This window comes from Mobula hypostoma, chromosome 6 (genome assembly GCF_963921235.1).
Source record: "Mobula hypostoma chromosome 6, sMobHyp1.1, whole genome shotgun sequence".
Taxonomy (NCBI): domain Eukaryota; kingdom Metazoa; phylum Chordata; class Chondrichthyes; order Myliobatiformes; family Myliobatidae; genus Mobula; species Mobula hypostoma.
In genome coordinates, this window is record NC_086102.1 from 140,884,622 (window position 1) to 140,904,964 (window position 20,343).

Here is a 20,343-nt window from a genome sequence, read left to right on the forward strand (position 1 = left end):
GTAAATGTACTTAACAGTGGGGAGGGTGTTGCTTTTTGTAGCCAGTTTTCAGACAGATTTCCGTCACTTTTTGTAGGCAGATTTCAGATAGATTTTGAGTCACCCTCTTATATGGTAATTTATCACCACCTTTGATACAGCCTACAACAGTGGAGTCATCAGCAAACTTAAACGTGACATTGGATATATACCTAGCCTCAGAGTCATAAGTATTAAGTAAATAGAGCAGGGGGCTAAGCACATTGACTCATTGTGCTCCTGTGCTGATTGTGGAGGAGATGTTGTCAACCTGAACTGACTATGGTGAGAAAACTGAGAATCCAGTTGCACAAGGAGGTATTGAGGCTTAAGTCACGGAGCTTATTGATTAATTTTGAGGAGATGATAGTGTTGAATGCTGAGCTGTAGTCAATGAAGAGCATCCTGATGTATGCAACTTCACTGTCCATTTGTTCCAGGGTTGAGTAAAGAGCCAAAGAAACAGTATCTGCTGCTGACCTGTTGTGCCAACAGGCTAACTGGAGCAGATTCATGTTGCTCCTCAGGCAAGAGTTGATACATTTCATCACAAACCTCTCAAAGCACGCTATTACAGTTTATGCAAGTGCTACTGGACAATAGACATTGAGGCAGGTTACAAGTCCCTCTTGGGCACTGGCATAATTGAAGCCTGCTTGAAGCAGGTGGGTACCACAGACTGCCGAAGTGAGAGGTTAAAGATACCAGTGAACACACCAGTTTATTAGCACAACCCTTCAGTTTGACCAGGCACACTATCTGGGCCAGATGGATTCCCTGGGTTCACCCCCGTGAAGGGTGCTCTCATGTTGGCCACAGAGACTGAGATTACAGGGTCAATGGGGGCTATGGGAGCTTGTGAAGGTGCCTCCATGTTTATCAGTCAAAGCAAGCATTAAAGGCACTGAGCTGATCTGGGAGTGAAACCTTGTTGACTGGGTTTCACTTTGTAGGATTTGGTAACATTTAAACCCTGCCACAGCTGTCAAGCATTTTTCTGTGATTCAAGTTTGATCCCGAATTGCCACTTTGCCTGCGAGATGGCTTTCTGTGCCTGGACCTCTCATATCTTACTTGGTCCCCGTACCTGAAACGCCACTGATCTGGCACTCAGCAGGTTACAGATCTCATGGTTTCTGTTTGGGGAAAGACAGAATGATTTTGTTGGGACACAGTCAACCTCGACTGACTTGATACAGTCAATAGTTCTAATTTAATAATGCACAGAATATACAACCTGAAATTCTTGTTTTTCGCAACCACAAAAACAGAAGCGCTCCAAAGAATGGGTGATAGTATAATCGTTAGAACGCCAGAGCCCCCCACACACCCTCTCTCACTCACAAGCTGCAGCAAAGCATCGACTCTCTCCTCCCCCACTTACTCCAGCAAAATGCATCAGCACCCTCCACCCACCAAGCAAGCAACGGCGAAGCTCCCAAGAAAGACCATAATCTGCAATACAACAAAAACTAATTGCTCACCTGACAAATTGATCACACGGACACACACACACACGGGCAGAGAGCTGTCAATCAGTGAGAGGGGAGACATAGACAAACCAACTCACTGATTTACGGCGTTCTGCTGCATCGCTTTCTCCGAGTTCTCCAACTCGAGAATTGGCAACAAACACTCCCCCACCGAAAGAGAAAGAGTACGATCAGAGTACACAGCCCCCGACAGCTAATCCACTGTTCCCAATATTCCATTTTCTTCCGCAACGTTTCAGTCAGTGGTGCCAGCTTAGAATCAACTCTTCCACAAGGGTGCAAAGCCTCAGAATCTCGAAGGTGCTTAACAAGTTAAAATCCTATGGCATCACAGGAGATGTACTGACATGGATAGAGGAATGGCTGACAGGCAAGAGGCAGTGAGTGGGAAAAAAGGGGGCCTTTTCTGGTTGGCTGCCGGTGACTAGTGGTGCTCCACAGGGGTCAATATTGGGACTACTACTTTTCATACTGTTTGTCAATGATTTAGATAGTGGAATTGATGGCTTTGTGGCAAAGTCTGCAGATGATATGAATGTAGGTGGAGGGGTAGATAGTGTCAAGGAAACAATGGGGCTTAAACAAATTGGAAGAATGGGCAAAAAAGTGACAAATGGAATGCAATGTTGGGAAATGTATGATAATGCATTTTGGTAAAAGGAACAAAGGTGCAGACTATTATCTAAATGGGGAGATAATTCAAACATCAGAAGTGCAAAGGGTCTTAGGAGTCCTGTGCAAGACTCCCAGAAGGTTAATTCACAGGTCGAATTTGTAGCAAAGGCGGCAAATGTAGTGTTGCATTTCTTTCAAGGGGAATAGAATATAAAAGCAAGGAGATAATATCAATATGTTGAAAGTTAAAATCACCTACTATAACAACTATGTTTCTTGCAACAGTCTGCAATATCTCTATGTTTAAATCTCTTGGACTATTGGTGGTCTGCAACATAACCCCATTAACGTGGTCATACCTTTCTTATTCCTCAGTTCCACCCATAAAGTCTCACTAGACAAGTTCTCCAGACTGTCCTGACTGAGCACTGCTGTAACGTTATCCCTGACTAGTAATACTAACCCCTCCAATCCCTCCCGCTCCATTGTGTCTAAAACAAAGGAACCCCAGAATACTGAGCTGAAACCTCCTCCCTTCCTGCAACCATATCTCACTAGTTGAGAGTTAAAGGGCAAAAGTTTAGGGGTAATATGAGGGTGAACTTCTTTACTCAGAGAGTTGTGGCTGTGTGGAATGAGCTTCCAGCAGAAGTGGTTGAGGCAGGTTCGATGTTGTCATTTAAAGTTAAATTGGATAGATATATGGACAGGAAAGGAATGGAAGGTTATGGGCCGAGTGCAGGTCGGTGGGACTAGGTGAGAGTAGGAGTTTGGCACGGACTAGAAGGGCTGACATGGCCTGTTTCCGTGCTGTAATTGTTATATGGTTAATGGCTATATCATAGTTCCATGTGTTGATCCATGCCCTGAGGTCATCTGCATTTCCTAAAGCAATTCTTGCATTGAAATACACACAGCTCAGAACATTAGCTGCACAAAGTCAGGCTCAAGCTTTTGATGCCTGACTTTGTCTGAGGTCTTAACAACATCTGTCTCCACAACCTCTGCACTCTCTGTTCAGGCACTCTGGTGTCTCATCTCCCAGCAATTCTTGTTAACCCCACCACCACCACGTAACACTTGCAATCCTTCCCACTAGGATTTTATTTCCCCTCCAGTTCGGGTGCAAACTGTCTCTTCTGTGCAGGTCCCACCTTCCCTGGAAGAAAGCCCAATAATCCAAACATCTGATGCCCCCCTCGTTCATCAACTACTTAGGTACATGTTAAACTGTATGATCTTACTACGTCTGTCCTCACTAGCATGTAGCACAGGTAGCAATCCTGAGGTCACAGCCCTGGAGGTCCTGTCCTTTAACTTAGCACTTAACTCCCTGAACTCACCTTGCAGAATCTTGTCACTCTTTCTACTTATGTCATTGGTACCTACATGGACCACGACCTCTGGATGCTTACCCTCCCACTTAAGAATGCTGAGATGTCCCGGATCCTGGCACCCAGGAGGCAACAAACCATCCAGGAATCTCTTTATCATCCACAGAACTTCCTTTCTCTTCCCTTAGCTAATGAATCACCTATCACCACAGCTCGCCCCTTCTCTCCACTTTCCTCCTGAGTCACAGAGCCAGACACAGTGCCAGCGACCTGAATTGCTGTGACTTTCCTCTGCGAGGTCATCCCCCTCCCCCAACAGAATCCAAAGTGGTATACCTGCTGTTGAGTGAGATGGCCACCGGGGTACCCTGCACTGGCTCCTTAACCCCTTTCCTCTTCCTGTCACCCATGAGAGGCAAGACTCCAGAGCTTTGCTCTAATCCATTCATTGCAAAATTGCAACTTCTCTAGGCTGGAAACTCATCATTTTTAACTACGCTTGATTCTGCTTCTGGCATGTGCTGGACGCCCTGGCCTGGCAATGATAAAAGACTGAGGGATATACCTGTTTACTGATTGTGATGAACATTTCTGCTGACGATGATGGTCCACCTCAAGGCTACACAGGTTGGAGCTGCCTGTTCAAGAATATTTCACTCAACATGATTATAGTGACAATGATGAGTGTCCTTGGTATGATGATGGGACTTCGTCTTTACAAGGACTGTGCTGTTACCACTTTTTCAGTAACATCTGCCACATATAGACTGGTGACAGCATTACATACCACATCCATAGTGAGGCAACTACAGGACTTGGCCAGCCTAGTCAACGGTGATGCTACCAAGCCACTCTGGGTAATGAGCATTGAAGTCCCCACCCCAGAGTATCCTCCATGCTCCTGTTATTTTACTGCTTGCTCCATGTGCTGATAAACATAGAAGAGGTTAACAATTGATAATTTTTCAAAACTCGTTAGATTCTGGACTAGTTCCTGAGGATTGGAGGGTGGCTAATGTAACCCCACTTTTTAAAAAAGGAGGGAGAGAGAAACCGGGGAATTATAGACCGGTTAGCCTAACGTCGGTGGTGGGGAAACTGCTGGAGTCAGTTATCAAGGATGTGATAACAGCACATTTGGAAAGCGGTGAAATGATCGGACGAAGTCAGCATGGATTTGTGAAAGGAAAATCATGTCTGACGAATCTCATAGAATTTTTTGAGGATGTAACTAGTAGAGTGGATAGGGGAGAACCAGTGGATGTGGTATATTTGGATTTTCAAAAGGCTTTTGACAAGGTCCCACACAGGAGATTAGTGTGCAATCTTAAAGCACACGGTATTGGGGGTAAGGTATTGGTGTGGGTGGAGAATTGGTTAGCAGACAGGAAGCAAAGAGTGGGAATAAACGGGACCTTTTCAGAATGGCAGGCGGTGACTAGTGGGGTACCGCAAGGCTCAGTGCTGGGACCCCAGTTGTTTACAATATATATTAATGACTTGGATGAGGGAATTAAATGCAGCATCTCCAAGTTGGCGGATGACACGAAGCTGGGTGGCAGTGTTAGCAGTGAGGAGGATGCTAAGAGGATGCAGGGTGACTTGGATAGGTTGGGTGAGTGGGCAAACTCATGGCAGATGCAATTTAATGTGGATAAATGTGAAGTTATCCACTTTGGTGGCAAAAATAGGAAAACAGATTATTATCTGAATGGTGGCCGATTAGGAAAAGGGGAGGTGCAACGAGACCTGGGTGTCATTATACACCAGTCATTGAAAGTGGGCATGCAGGTACAGCAGGCGGTGAAAAAGGCGAATGGTATGCTGGCATTTATAGCAAGAGGATTCGAGTACAGGAGCAGGGAGGTACTACTGCAGTTGTACAAGGCCTTGGTGAGACCACACCTGGAGTATTGTGTGCAGTTTTGGTCCCCTAATCTGAGGAAAGACATCTTTGCCATAGAGGGAGTACAAAGAAGGTTCACCAGATTGATTCCTGGGATGGCAGGACTTTCATATGAAGAAAGACTGGATGAACTGGGCTTGTACTCGTTGGAATTTAGAAGATTGAGGGGGGATCTGATTGAAACGTATAAGATCCTAAAGGGATTGGACAGGCTGGATGCAGGAAGATTGTTCCCGATGTTGGGGAAGTCCAGAACGAGGGGTCACAGTTTGAGGATAGAGGGGAAGCCTTTTAGGACTGAGATTAGGAAAAACTTCTTCACACAGAGAGTGGTGAATCTGTGGAATTCTCTGCCACAGGAAACTGTTGAGGCCAGTTCATTGGCTATGTTTAAGAGGGAGTTAGATATGGCCCTTGTGGCTACAGGGGTCAGGGGGTATGGAGGGAAGGCTGGGGCGGGGTTCTGAGTTGGATGATCAGCCATGATCATAATAAATGGCGGTGCAGGCTCGAAGGGCCGAATGGCCTACTCCTGCACCTATTTTCTATGTTTCTATGTTAATAGTATTTGATTGAAAGAAAAGACTTAAAAAAAATCCAAACAGTGTTCTGGCAAATCATCTCCCACTTTAAACATTAACTTTGATTCTCCACCTACCATTGCTACCTGACTTGCTGAGTGTTTTAGCATGTACTACTTCTACTTGGTTTAAAAGGAGTAGACATAATGATAGAGGGGATTATAGAAACTAATAATAACTAGAAAAATGAGAAAATACAATCTGTAAAATAGCAAGAAGTAGGAAAATAATTTTCACAAACATACAGAGGAAGCCAGTAGTGCAAAAGAAAACATTGGATTATTACAAGCTGAGATGAGGGAATTAAGAACGGGAAATATGGAAATGGTAGCGACATTAAACAAATATTTTGTGTTTATCTTCCCAGCAAACCAAAAATAATAAATATCCGAAGAGCAAAAAGGACAAGAACTTAAAAATATATCAATAGCAAAAAATAGCGTGGAATAAGGGCTGACAAACATGTTGGACTCAATATCTCAGTATCTACATAAAATAGGTGGCACCCATAAATAGTGGATGCTCTTAGTTGTCACTCTTGTAAAATTGCTAGGATTTTAAAGAGGTTCCAGTGTTAAAATATTGCAAGTACAAGATAATTTTTCAAGCAAGGACAGGAGAGCAAAAAAGGTCTGTTGCAAGTTAGCTAGCCATCTTCAGCCATCATGAAAAGCCTGGATTTCAATACTATGTATTACGTTGTCAGACTTGAAAAGCTTGACTTGGTTAAGCAGAGACAAATGGTTTATGAAAGGGAAAGAAAAAGCATTACAGATCCTTAAAGATGAAACAAGCAGAGTAGCTGCTGTAGAGTATTTGGATTTACATAGAACAGTACAGCAATAGACAGGCCATCCAGTCCACAATACTGTCCCAGTTTTTGTGCTGATCTTTACTAAATGTCCTCCATCTCTAACAATCATGGCTTCCATTCCCTAATTTTAGAAGTCTATCTAAAATCCTCTTGCTCCAAACTGGTTGATTCAATTATCATCCTTGGTAACACAAAGCCCCACAGAAAGTCATACTGACCATCTCCAAGCAAGTCATGCCTTCCCAAATCTGCATAAATCATATCCCCGGGTATCTTCTCCAATAACTAACTGCCACTGACATGAGGCTTTCTGGCCTATTATCATCTGTACAATCCCTACTTCCTTCTTTTTTTTTTGAAAAAAAGGCACAACATTTGCTGCTCTCCAGTCCTCCAGGACCTCATCCATTGCTAGTGAGGATACAAAGACCCTTGTCAAAACCCCAGCAATGTCCTCACTTACTGCATTCCGGATTTCCAAAAGGCAAACATGAAGACATATCCATACAATGTTACTGTACAAGTGTTCACAGGCATGAGGTAACAGATTACCAAGGACAGGACACTGATAAACTATTCATGTTAGCAGGCAGTATTTGGCAGGGTGCCTCAGGGATCAGTGCTGTGGCTACAACTATTTACAACCTCAATGACTTAAAAGTGATTGAGTATATTGTTTACAATTTTTCTTATAGGTCAATGATAGGTAGGAATTTAAATTGCATGAAATACAGTGTGTGCAAAGGGATAAGACAAGTATGGGGGGGGAGAGAATCAATGGTGGATCTACTGAGGGAGATATGAGCTTATGTAGTTTGGTAAAGAGTAGAAAAACGAAGACTATAATGTTATTCAAGGAATTCTAAAGTCACAGTATGTGATGGAGATGATAAATATTTATAGCAGGGAGAAGGTAGTCATGAGTATGTATGATGCACTTCTAAAGGGCTTTTTTCTGGGGCAAATGTGGGTACAACGTTTTTAGGATAGATAATTGTACTAGAAGGTACAGCAAAAGCTCACTGGACTGACTCCGAAAATGAGCAGGCAATCTTATAAGGAAAGATCGAGCAGGAAGTGACTCATACTCTCTGGAGTTGAGGGAAATGTAAGGATATGTCAAGGGTCAGATAGATGATTCTGTGGACGAAGTCAGGAGACCCGGATGGTAGTTTGCCTCCCTGGTGCCAGGGTCCGTGATGTTTCTGATCGCATCCAAGAGATCTTGAAGTGGGAGGGAGAGGAGCCAGAAGTCATGGTACATATAGGCACCAATGACATAGGTTGGAAAAGGGGAGATGTCCTGAAAGAAGAATATAGGGAGTTAGGAAGAGAGTTGAAAAAAAGGACGAAAAATGTAGTAATCTCGGGATTACTGCCTGTGCTACGCGACAGTGAGAGTAGGAATGCGAGATGTAGGATAAATGCGTGGCTGAGAGATTGGAGCAAGGGGTAGGGATTCGAGTTTTTGGATCATTGGGACCACTATTGGCGCAGACATGACCTGTACAAAAGGGACGGGTTGCACTTGAATCATAGGGGGACCAATATCCTGGCGGGGAGGTTTGTGAGGGCTACTAAGGTGACTTTAAACTAGAATGGTTGGGGGGAGGGAATCAAATTAAGGAGACTAGGAGAGGGGAGGTTGATGTAAGGGAAAAAGAAGAAAAAGATAACAAAGTTGTTTGCTCAATTAAGGATAAGCAGAGAGTGGGAGGTGGAGAGTTTCTTAAATGCATCTATTTTAATGCTAGGAGCATTGTGAGAAAGGTGGATGAGTTTAGAGCATGGATTGATACCTGGAAATATGATGTTGTAGCTATTACTGAAATGTGGTTGCAGGAGAGGTATGATTGGCAACTAAATATTCCAGGATTTCATTACTTCAGGTGTGATAGAATAGGAGGGGCAAGAGGGGGAGGTGTTGCATTGCTTGTCAGAGATTATGTAACAGCGGTGCTCTGGCAGGATAGATTAGTGGACTCGTCTAGGGAGGCTATTTGGGTGGAATTGAGGAATAGGAAAGGTGTTGTGATGCTTATAGGGGTGTATTATAGATCACCTAATGGGGACCGAGAACTGGAGGAGCAAATTTGTAAGGAGATAGCAGATATTTGTAGTAAGCACAAGGTTGTGATTGCGGGAGATTTTAATTTTCCACACATAGACTGGGAAGCCCATTCTGTAAAACGGCTGGATAGTTTGGAGTTTGTAAAATGTGTGCAGGATAGTTTTTTAAAGCAATACATAGAGGTACCAACTAGAGAAGGGGCAGTGTTAGATCTCCTGTTAGGGAATGAGACAGGGCAGGTGACGGAGGTATTTGTTGGGGAGCACTTCGGGTCCAGTGATCACAATACAATTAGTTTCAGTGTAATTATGGAGAAGGATAGGACTGGACCTAGGATTGAGATTTTTGATTGGAGAAAGGCTAACTCTGAGGAGATGCAAAAGGATTTAGAAGGAGTGGATTGGAAAAATCTGTTTTATGGGAAGGATGTAACAGAGAAATGGAGGTAATTTAAAGGTGAAATTTTGAGGGTTCAGAATCTTATGTTCCCGTTAGGTTGAAAGGAAAGGTTAAAAGTTTGAGAGAGCCATGGTTTTCAAGGGATATAGGAAACTTGGTTCGGAAAAAGAGAGGGATCTTCAATAAATATAGGCAGCTTGGAGATAATGAGGTACTCAAGGAATATAAAGAATGTAAAAAGAATCTTCAGAAAGAAATTAGAAAAGCTAAAAGAAGATACGAGGCTGCTTTGGCAAATAAGGTGAAAATAAATCCAGTGGCTTTCTACAGTTATGTTAGTAGCAAAAGGATAGTGAGGGATAAAATTGGTCCCTTGGAGAATCAGAGTGGACGGCTATGTGCGGAGCCAAAAGAGATGGGGGAGATTTTGAACAATTTCTTTTCTTCGGTATTCACTAAGGAAAAGGATATTGAATTGTGTAAGAGAAAGGAAACAAGAAGGGTAGTTATGGAAAGTATGACAATTAAAGAAGAGGAAGTACTGACACTTTTAAGGAATACAAAAGTGGATAAGTCTCCGGGTCCGGACAAGATATTCCCTAGGACTTTGAGGGAAGTTAGTGTAGAAATAACAGGGGCTCCAACAGAAATATTTCAAATGTCATTAGAAACGGGAATGGTGCCGGATGATTGGCGTATTGCTCATGCGGTTCCATTGTTTAAAAAGGGTTCTAAGACTAAACCTAGCAATTATCGGCCTGTGAGTTTGACATCAGTGGTGGGTAAATTGATGGAAAGTATTCTTAGAGATGGTATATATAATCTTCTGGATAGACAGGGTCTGATTAGGAACAGTCAACATGGATTTGTACATGGAAGGTCATGTTTGACAAATCTTATTGAATTTTTTGATGAGATTACTAAGAAAGTTGACGAGGGTAAAACGGTGGATGTTGTCTGTATGGACTTCAGTAAGGCCTTTGACAAGGTTCCACACGGAAGGTTAGTTAGGAAGGTTCAATCGTTAGGCATTAATATGAAAGTAGTAAAATGGATTCAGCAGTGGCTAGATGGGAGACGCCAGAGAGTAGTGGTGGATAACTGTGTGTTAGATTGGAGGACGGTGTGTAGCGGTGTGCCTCAAGGATCTGTACTGGCTCCAAAGTTGTTTGTAATATATATTAATGATCTGGATGATGGGGTGGTAAATTGGATTAGTAAGTATGCAGATGATACTAAGATAGGTGGAGTTGTGGATGATGAGGTAGGTTTTCAAAACTTGCAGAGAGATTTAGGACAATTAGAAAAGTGGGCTGAAAGATGGCAGATGGAGTTTAATGCTGATAAATGTGAGGTGCTACATTTTGGTAGGACTAATCAAAATAGGACTTACATGGTAAATGATAGGACATTAAAGAATGCTTTAGAACAGAGGGATCTAGGAATAATGGTGCATAGTTCCCTGAAGGTGGAATCTCATGTGGATAGAGTGGTGAAGAAAGCTTTTGGTTTGCTGGCCTTTATTAATCAGAGCATTGAGTATAGGAGTTGGGATGTAATGTTGAAGTTGTATAAAGCATTGGTAAGGCCAAATCTGGAGTATTGTGTACAGTTCTGGTCACCGAATTATAGGAAAGATGTCAATAAAATTGAGAGAGTACAGAGGAGGTTTACTAAATATTGCCTGGGTTTCATCACCTAAGTTACAGAGAAAGGTTGAACAAGTTAGGTCTTTATTCTTTGGAGCGTAAAAGGTTGAAAGGAGACTTAATAGAGGTGTTTAAAGTTATGGGGGGGATTGATAAGAATTGACGTGGTTAGATTTTTTTCATTGAGAGTGGGGAAGATTCAAACAAGAGGGCATGAGTTGAGAATTAGAGGACAGAAGTTTAGGGGTAACATGAGGGGGAACTTCTTTACTCAGAGTGGTAGCTGTGCGGAATGAGCTTCCAGCAGAAGTGGTTGAGGCAGATTCGACGTTGTCGTTTAAAGTTAAATTGGATAGATATATGGACAGGAAAGGAATGGAGGGTTATGGGCTGAGTGCAGGTCGGTGGGAATAGGATAGGGTAAGAGTTCGGCACGGACTAGAAGGGCCGAGATGGCCTGTTTCCGTGCTATAATTGTTGTATGGTTATATGGTTTTGTAGGTTCTTGAGGGCCTGGCAGGGTAAATGTTGTGAGACTTATTTCGGGGACAGAATATGCAATGGGAATCTAAATCTGGGGTTGGGGAAGGTAATCTGAGAAAAAAAAGGGGTTGAACCTTAAGTCTGAGTTGAAAAGGAATTTCTTTTCTCAGACAGAAATGAATTTTGATATGTTCAATCCCAGAAAGCTGTGGAGGTTGTCAATTGGTGTATAGATGGATGAAAGAGTTCTTTTTTTCCCCAACAACAGTGGATATAATGACTTAGAGAATCAGCTAGGAAACTGGAGCTGAGACCAAAGATCAAATCTGCCATGATATGAATGGCAGAAGATGTTCAATAGGCAGTATGGCTTACTCCTGCTTCTACTTCATATACACTTACCAAAACAGATAATGTGTTGTTGGTTCTCTTTGGGTTCAAGCGAATGTCCACACTGTAGCTGCCATTCTTGTGCAGCTTTCTCCCTTTTCTCCCCTCATCAATTGTTTAAACAACCGGTATGCCAGCAAAAAAAAGACCAAGACATAATCTGCCTCAAGGTTATTAGTGTAACTTCATACATCTATAGGGTAAAATATTCAATGTTTTACAGTACAAGAGCAGACTGCATGACTAGAATCAAAACACTTTGCTTTGAAGACTCAAGTGCCTTTGTGACGTTGTTAAAATAAAGATAATGAATAAACTGTGTTTGTTTCATGACCTTTTGCTTTGCTCACTGATATTTTTCAGAAAATGCTTTAACTTGAAGTGCATCATACCCAAGTGTTGACCTTATCAATGCTACCCACATCTAAAGAATTAATTTATTAAAAGAGTACTTGCTTCTAAAGAAGAGGTTCCCACGTTTTTCTTTCTTGTTGATGCAGCAGATCTTCAGAGTAGTTCTTTCGTTATGAAATGGTCACCTACAGTTTAAAAAAATACAGAATAAAACAAAGAAACAACATATCCAACGTGTAGAATTAAACTCAAAGCAGGGGCACACGATCCTTCTTGCGAGCACAAAACTGAAACCACCTTTACAGTTTTCTCTGTTGCATGTCCTCCTTCTCACACACAAAAATACAAGTTGGTGCAACCTTCCACTGATTCTATTATGGTTATTTTTCTATTAAGGAATTATTGGGTATGCCCTCAAGAAAATGAATCATCTTATACATGGAGACATATGTATTTTGATAATAAATTTACTTTTAAACTTTGAAAACCAAACGTCTCCCAAGATTTTTTTCTCCACCTTAACCCAAAGTTACAATGTTTTTCTTAATTTATTCCCCATCTTCCTCTATAAGAAAATAAGACACAGAAGCAGGAGTAAGTTACTCAGATCATGGTTGACATTTTTTAAGCCAGTGCCACCTGCTCACATTAACCTCATATTCCACAATTAATTTAAAATCTAAAATACTGGGTGAAGAAATTTTTCATTCCTGCCATGAAATGTCCAATATGAGACCATGATCCCCACAGGCAAGGAAAACATCAACTGCACATCTGCCCCATCAAGCTACTTAAAAACTCAATGAGATCACCTCCCATTCTACTGAACTCAAAAGAGTATAGATCCTATTTAATTGCTTTTTATAAACAAAATACCACCTCCAATCTCACTATGGTTTCATACTACATCACTACACTTGCAGACAATTCTTCTTGCAATATAGGCCAACATATTACTTGCCATAGCTTTCAGTGACACACACATCCTTCTGAATATTGACACCTTTCCTCATCATTTAGACCATGCCTTCCAAGTTCATCTTATTTAGAGCTCCATGTATATATTCAGAAACCAGAATCCCATTATATTAAGCAAAGAAATTCCTTTACCAATCTCTCTATTGGCTTGTATTCTAAATGTTATTCAAATTCAAATAGACTCACATTCAAAAATCAATTGTAGTTAAGCAATGATGTGTATGTGGGGGGGGCAGAAATAGTAATTTATCCTTTGTTTTAACTTACTTATAGCTCAGTTAATAGCACCAACCTGATTCTCAGGTATATCCTCGGACTAGAGTGAGGATGCGGAAGAGCTCGAGGCCTAGTGCCAGGCAAATAGTTTCTTCCTCAATGTCAACAAGACAAAGGAGATAGTTATCAGCTTCAGGAGAACTTGCACTGCTCACACCCCTCTTTACATCAGTGGCACAGCAGTTGCTACAACCAGTTTAAAATTCCTGGGAGTACACATCACGCGAGGTCCCAGAACACATTCTACACAATCAGGAAAGTTCACCAAAGCCTCTACTTTCTGAGGAGGCAGAACAGAACTGGACTGTGCACATCTAAGCTCATGTCGTTCTACAGACGTGCAGCAGAGAGCATCCTCACAAGCTGCATCACTGCATGATATGGAAACTGCACTGCACTGGACAGGAAGACTCCACAATGGGTAGTCAAAACTGCTCAACACGCCACTGACACCAGGCTACCCACCATCAAGAACACATATACAGAAAGATGCCAGAAAAAGGCCAGTAACATCATGAAGAATCCCACCCACGCTGCTCTTGGACTGATTGTCCAATTCACATCAGCAAGGCTACATAGCAGCCACACCAAGACCAGACTCAAAACAGTTACTTTCCCCAAGCAGCAAGGCTGATCAACACGTCCACCCACTAACCAACCCCTTCACGCCTCCAACCTTCACAACTTTATCATTTCCTGTCAGTCACCTTATGTGCAGACACTCCTGAGCCTTTATGGACATACAAGCTATCTTGCATATTTATATTTATTGTGTTTTTTTAACTATTTTGTTTGTTATGGTGTATTTTTTGTACTGCATTGGAGCCAGAGTAACAATTATTTCATTCTCCTTTACACTTGTGTACTGAAAATGACATTAAACGATCTTGAATCTTGAATATCACTGTTAGTTGATTGTTAATGTGCTGTAGTAAAGTTCTTTAGTATTACAAGTATTGTTCTTTGCTTAACCAAACATGAATATCACTCTTTGTTGAGAAGTAGTTCTGATGAAAGGGCATTGCCCCAAAATATTAAATGTTTCCACTTCACAAGTGTTGTTTACACTACTAAGCAATTCCAGTGAATCTATTCTTGTCTTTAGTTATGCTTACTTAAGCGCAAACATGCAAATCCTGAATGGCTGTTCTGGTGCCAAAGCAGAATTATAAGAAAAATCTGTAAAGTTCAGGTACTTCAGTCAGATGTCAGCTGAGCATTAACTTGACAGGAACACCTCTGCAGGCTTCAAACAAGAAGTGCTACTAGTTGATGCTCCAGTCTCATACTTCCAGCTTATTAAAGAAGTACTGAACATTGGGAGTTACCATTCCTCAGATGAAATGTTAAGGTGAGGCCCATCTTTTTCTCTATGTGGAGTATAAATCACATGCCTTTATTCCAGAAGTAGCAAGCTCATCCAATCCAAACTGTGGAAACATAAATTGCCTGCAGAACAATACTCTGCAAGATAAATAAGGACACGTGAAAAATTATAATAAGTACAGTTTTATTGGGGATAATGTGATTTATATTAAAAAAATGTCAGGAGGTCTTCTGACAGAATGCTAAGGAAGAAAACAGATATTCAATGTGAAGTTCTAAATTCATGTAACGAGAACTTCAAAACTCAAACACAAGGTATGAAAATTTATTTTCTCTGGCATATTTGCATTGCTAGTTTACTCTTCATTAACTAATAGGTCTCCCAACTATATAAATTGGTGGTGATCAAACACACAAAAATAACAATACTAACATTCCTTCAAGTCTATTTTTCAAATCCTTTAATTACGACACCAGTGGTGTCCATGTCTTCAACTGCCTTCCAAGCCCCTAGAGCATTTCTGGATTGCTACCCGTTTCCTCTTTTCTGATGCTCCTTAAAAATTTTAACCAAACCTTGGAAAATGTTTTTTTTTTAAATATACAGTGAGCTAGAGGAATTCACCAGGTTAGGCAGCAGTTATGGAAAGGAATAAACAGGCAATGTTTCAGCTGAGGGCCCTTCATCAGGATTGGAGAGGAAGGAGGAAGAGACCTTCAGGTGGCGGGGGGGGGGGTGGTGGAAGAGGAAGGAGTACAAGCTAGAAGGAGGTAGGTGAAACCAGGTGGATGGGGGAGGTCCTGTCCCCTAAAACCCTCACCAATTTTTATAGATGCACCGTAGAAAGCATTCTTCTAGGGTGCATCACAACCTGGTATGGAAGTTGTCCTGTCCAAGGCTGCAAGGAGCTGCAGAAGATCGTGAACACAACCCAATCGTCCTTGGACTCACTTTACACTGCACGCTGTCAGAGCAGTGCTGCCAGGATAATCAAGAAAATGACCCACCCAGCCAACACAACTTTTGTCCCTCTTCCCTCTGGGAGAAGGCTCAGGAGCTTGAAGAGTCATACGGCCAGATTTGGGAACAGCTTCTTTCCAACTGTGATAAGACTGCTGAATGGATCCTGACTCAGATCTGGGCCGTACCCTCCAAATATCCGGACCTGCCTCTCGGTTTTTTGGCACTACCTTACTTTCCCTTTTCTAGTTTCTATTTATGATTTATAATTTAAATTTTTAATATTTACTATCGATTTGTACTCCAGGGAGGGGGAAGCGCAGAATCAAATATTGCTGCGATGATTGTACGCTCTAGTATCAATTGTTTGGCGACAATAAAGTAAAGGGTGACTAAGGTGAGGAACTGAGAGGTGATACATGGAAAAGGTAAAGGGCTGAAGAAGAATGTCTAATAGGAGAGGACAGCATATCATGGGAGAAAGGGAAAGAGGAGGGGCACCAGAGGGTGGTGATAGGTTGGTGAAGTAAAGAGAAGAGGTAAGAAGAGAATCAGACTAGGGAATGAAAGAAGAGGGAAGGGGAGTGGGAAAATTACTAAAAGTTAAAGAAATCAACATTCATACCATCAGGTTGGAGGCTATCCAGAAAGAATATAAGGTGTTGCTCCTTCAACTTGAATATGGCCTCATTGTTGCAGGAGAGGAGTCAATGCACCAGTCCGAATAAGAACAGGCAGTGGAACAAAATAATTGGCCACTGGGAAATCCAGTTGTTGCAGATGGAGTAAGGGCCCCATTCACCACAAAACATCACTTCCAGGTGAGGCACAACTTCAGCCTGAAATCTACTGGGGTTGTTTACTGCATCCGGAACTCCCAATGCAGCCTGCTCTACATTGGTGAAATCCAATGTAAGATCAGAGGAATTGCTTTGTAAAGCACCTTCACTCCATCTGCAACTTGGTGCCCCTCCTCCTTCCCTTTCTCCCATGTTCCACCTCCCAGCTTCCCACTTTATCCCTTATCACCCATCACCTACTAGGTTGTACTCCCCCACCCCTCCCCCCCAGCCCACCTCCTCCTTATCCTGGCTTCATCCTCCTTCCTTTCCAGTCCGGGAGAAGGATCCTGGCCCAAAATATCGACTGCTTATTCCTTTCCATAGATGCTGCCTGACCTGCAGGGTTCCATTTTGTATGTGTTACTTAGGATTTCCAGCATCCGCAGAATCTCTCATTTACCTTCTTACGCAGATCATTTTGTTTGATATTCTCTGAAACAGAGCTATCTTAATGAAATCACACAGATTTAAGTTATTACTGCAATTTTTCGAAGAAGATAATTTTCAATATCAGTTGTGAGAGTTATGGGGGAAAATCAATGAAAAGGCAGGATAAATAACAGGGAAAAGGAAGAAATGAACTGCAGAATAGTCCAGAAAGTAGTTAACAAGTGGACAAACACAAAGAAACTGAGCGGAACAGAACAGAAAAAGAGACATTAATGCCAAAAAGAGATGCAAAGCCAAAATAAAAATAGAAACATAAATAGCAGAGTTAGAACTTGAGATTAAAAATGTATTGGAGAATAATAATGTTCCAAGACTATACAAAATGCAGGTAACTTCAGAAGATGAGAATGATAATGAAATAATGGTGTATGCTCATCAATGTTAGATCATTAGAATTAGATCTAAATCCAAATCATTTAAATAAAGGCTAAAAAAAAAATCATGAAAGTTATGAGAAGTTTCACAATGAGCTACTCTTTCAGGACAAAAAGCAAACTGCTGTTAGAACCTAGCCAGTCCAGCAGCATCTGTGGGAAGAGAAACCTTTTAACATTTCAGGTCAAAGCCATTGATTTTCTTCTTCTTCACGTGCCTTGCGCGTTACATGCTTGGGCGATCATGGCTTTCCACATCAAACGATCCCTCGCAGCGTCAATGATATCTCGCACACTTAGATCTGTTAGTTCTTTCACAGTGTCCATATATTTTCTTCTTTGCCTTCCTCTACCATGTTTCCCAGGCATACGGCCTTGTAATGTAAGGCATTCTATTTCTCCCTTTCTGATGACATGGCCCAGGAATTTAAGTTTCCTCTCATTAAATGTTCTCATTAAAGATCTTTTTGTATGGGCATGTTGGAGCACTGTCTCATTAGTTACCCTATCGTTATATGATATTTTCAGCATTCTTCTAAGAAACCACATTTCTGTTGTTTCTAAGTTTCTTTGGAGTTCTGGTGTTATAGTCCACGTTTTGGAAGCATACAGCAAGAATGACCAGACGTAACATTTTAGTAGCCTAAGCCTTGTTGTCATAGAAATGTGTCTGTTGGTAAAAATGGGTTTCATTTTTTGGAAGTTGGTTTTGGTAATGGCAATTCTTCTTTTTATTTCTACCTTACTTCTAGCATCTTGTGATATAAAACTATGAAGGTAATTAAAGCTGGTCTTTTGTTCAGTCACTTGGTTACTGATATACAATTGGCAGTTGGGAGTATCCTGCTGTTTTGATATTACCATACATTTCCTTTTTTTTTATACAGTTGATGGTTAGACCAAACTCTGCACTTAGAAACACAGAAACATAGAAAATAGGTGCAGGAGTAGGCCATTCGGCCCTTTGAGCCTGCACCACCATTCAGTATGATCATGGCTGATCATCCAACTCAGAATCCTGTACCAGCCTTCCCTCCATACCCCCTGATCCCTTTAGCCACAAGGGCTATATCTAACTCCCTCTTAAGTATAGCCAATGAACTGGCCTCAACTGTTTCCTGTGGCAGAGAATTCCACAGATTTTGTCTAGGAGTGTAAGGGGTGTCTTCTTTTATGTTACTGTATATGTTAATCAAAATGGCTTCTTTGTTATGTTAAATGCTGAGGAGGTTCTCTTGCTGTAGTTTGTTTGGGTTATCTTATTGATAAGAGAGCAAATGACTCAATGGGTGTCCATGTTATTCTTTTTTGGGATGATATTCTGTTTCATATGGCTGGGAAATGGTTTTTTTGGCGGGCTTTTGGAGGAGAGACCAGGAGTAAGATGGATGTGCTGGGAGCGCTCTGGTCAATCACTTTGGATGGTCCCGAGCTGTGAGTCGAGGGGGTCGGAGTGGATCACACAGTGAAGAGAGAAGATCCCGAGCTCCAACTGTGTGCACTAAGAAACTGAGCTTTGATAAGTCTGGCGCCTTTTTCATTCCCTTTTGTATTGTACCTCTATTAATCTCATCGTCCTAGTAATATATATATATATATATATATATATATATATACACATACATAAGCGTGTAATTTGTAAAATGTACATTGTGTGCTGGCTGATGATTGATGTTTGAGGTCGAATCAGGTGGCATTGTACAGCAACCGACGCAACCGGGAGACATGGTTGGGCGGCGGACAGGGTTTCCCCTAGATAAATACAAGCCAATATAGCTGAGTGTTACAGAGGATTTGTAGGTCTTCTGCAGCACTTGCTATTAGGGTGGTATCGTCTGCCTATCTTATATTGTTGATGTTAACACCTCCAATTTTTTAATCTCATCTAGGTCTTCTATTTCTCTGAGAATTTAGATATTAAATAATTCTGGTGAGGCAACGCATCTCTGTCTAACTCCTCTTTGAATTTTAGTCCAACTGCTTATATTATCATCAATTTTTACCGCTGCCGTTTGATTCCAATATAAATTTTGAAGCAGTTGTTGGTCCCTTCCATCTATGTTTAGTTTAGCGAGAATTTGAAATAATTTTTCATGTTGCACTCTGTCGAATGCTTTAGTGAAATCAATATAACATAAAAAGACATTTTGATATTTGCCCTTTCTGAAAGCATTTGTAGCATGAAAATTGTGTTCCTAGTTCCTCTATCCTCAATAACCCCATATTGCAGCTTACAAGTTTCTGGCCTTAGCTTACTTTTAATTTGACTCAAAACAATTCTCAACAAAATCTTTATTATGTGACTCATAAGACTGATTGTTCTATAATTTTTGCAGTCAATAGCTCCAGGAATTTTTGGCAGAGTTATAAATAATGATTTCAAGAGATCATCGGGCAATACACGAGACTCATATATGCTATTAAACAGTTCAAAAAGCACATCTATGCCCAGATCTTCTAGGGCTTGTATCATTTCCACTGAAATTTCATCAGGTCCAGTGGCTTTACCATGTTTCATGCTTTTCATTGCTTTAGCTATTTCTTCTTTGGTAATAGGTGGGCCAGAATTAGGGTGTAAATATCTGGGGGTTCCCTTCTATTATCTTCAAAAAGCTGCTCTAAATACTGAATCCACCTCTCACATACTTTATCTGGACTTGTTAGTATGAGTCTGTCTGCTGACCTTCTGCATCCCATAGAGGAGGTTTTCTTAATTCCAGTAATTTCCTTAATTTTCTTGTGCATTTCTTTGCTGTCATTAATATGGCCTTCCACTTCATTGCATTTTTGATTCAGCCATTCTTCCTTTGCAATATTGCACAATTGTCTGGTCTGTCTGTCTAGCTCTCTGTATTGCACTTCATTAACCTTCTTTGTTCCATCTTCACTAACCTTCTTTGTTCCATCAGATCTAAAATTTCTTGGGTTATCCACCCCTTGTTGGTGTGTTGGATTTCTTGTACTGGGATTATCTCCTCTGCTGATTGCTGTATAGCATATTTAAATCTGTCCCAAATAGGTGTCGTTTC

The 20,343-nt window shown here is 41.4% G+C and overlaps 1 protein-coding gene across 4 annotated transcripts in view; it reads right to left on the reverse strand.

Annotated features, from left to right (window-relative positions):
* The window catches only part of LOC134348443 (microtubule-associated protein 2-like), a 314,301-nt gene that overhangs the window by 264,096 nt on the left and 29,862 nt on the right, over window positions 1–20,343 (reverse strand). For all 4 annotated transcript variants that reach the window (XM_063051841.1, XM_063051842.1, XM_063051835.1 and 1 more), the window contains exon 2: window positions 12,210–12,292. The gene's annotated coding sequence lies outside the window, so the exon portion shown is untranslated. The remainder of the gene's footprint in view (window positions 1–12,209; window positions 12,293–20,343) is intronic.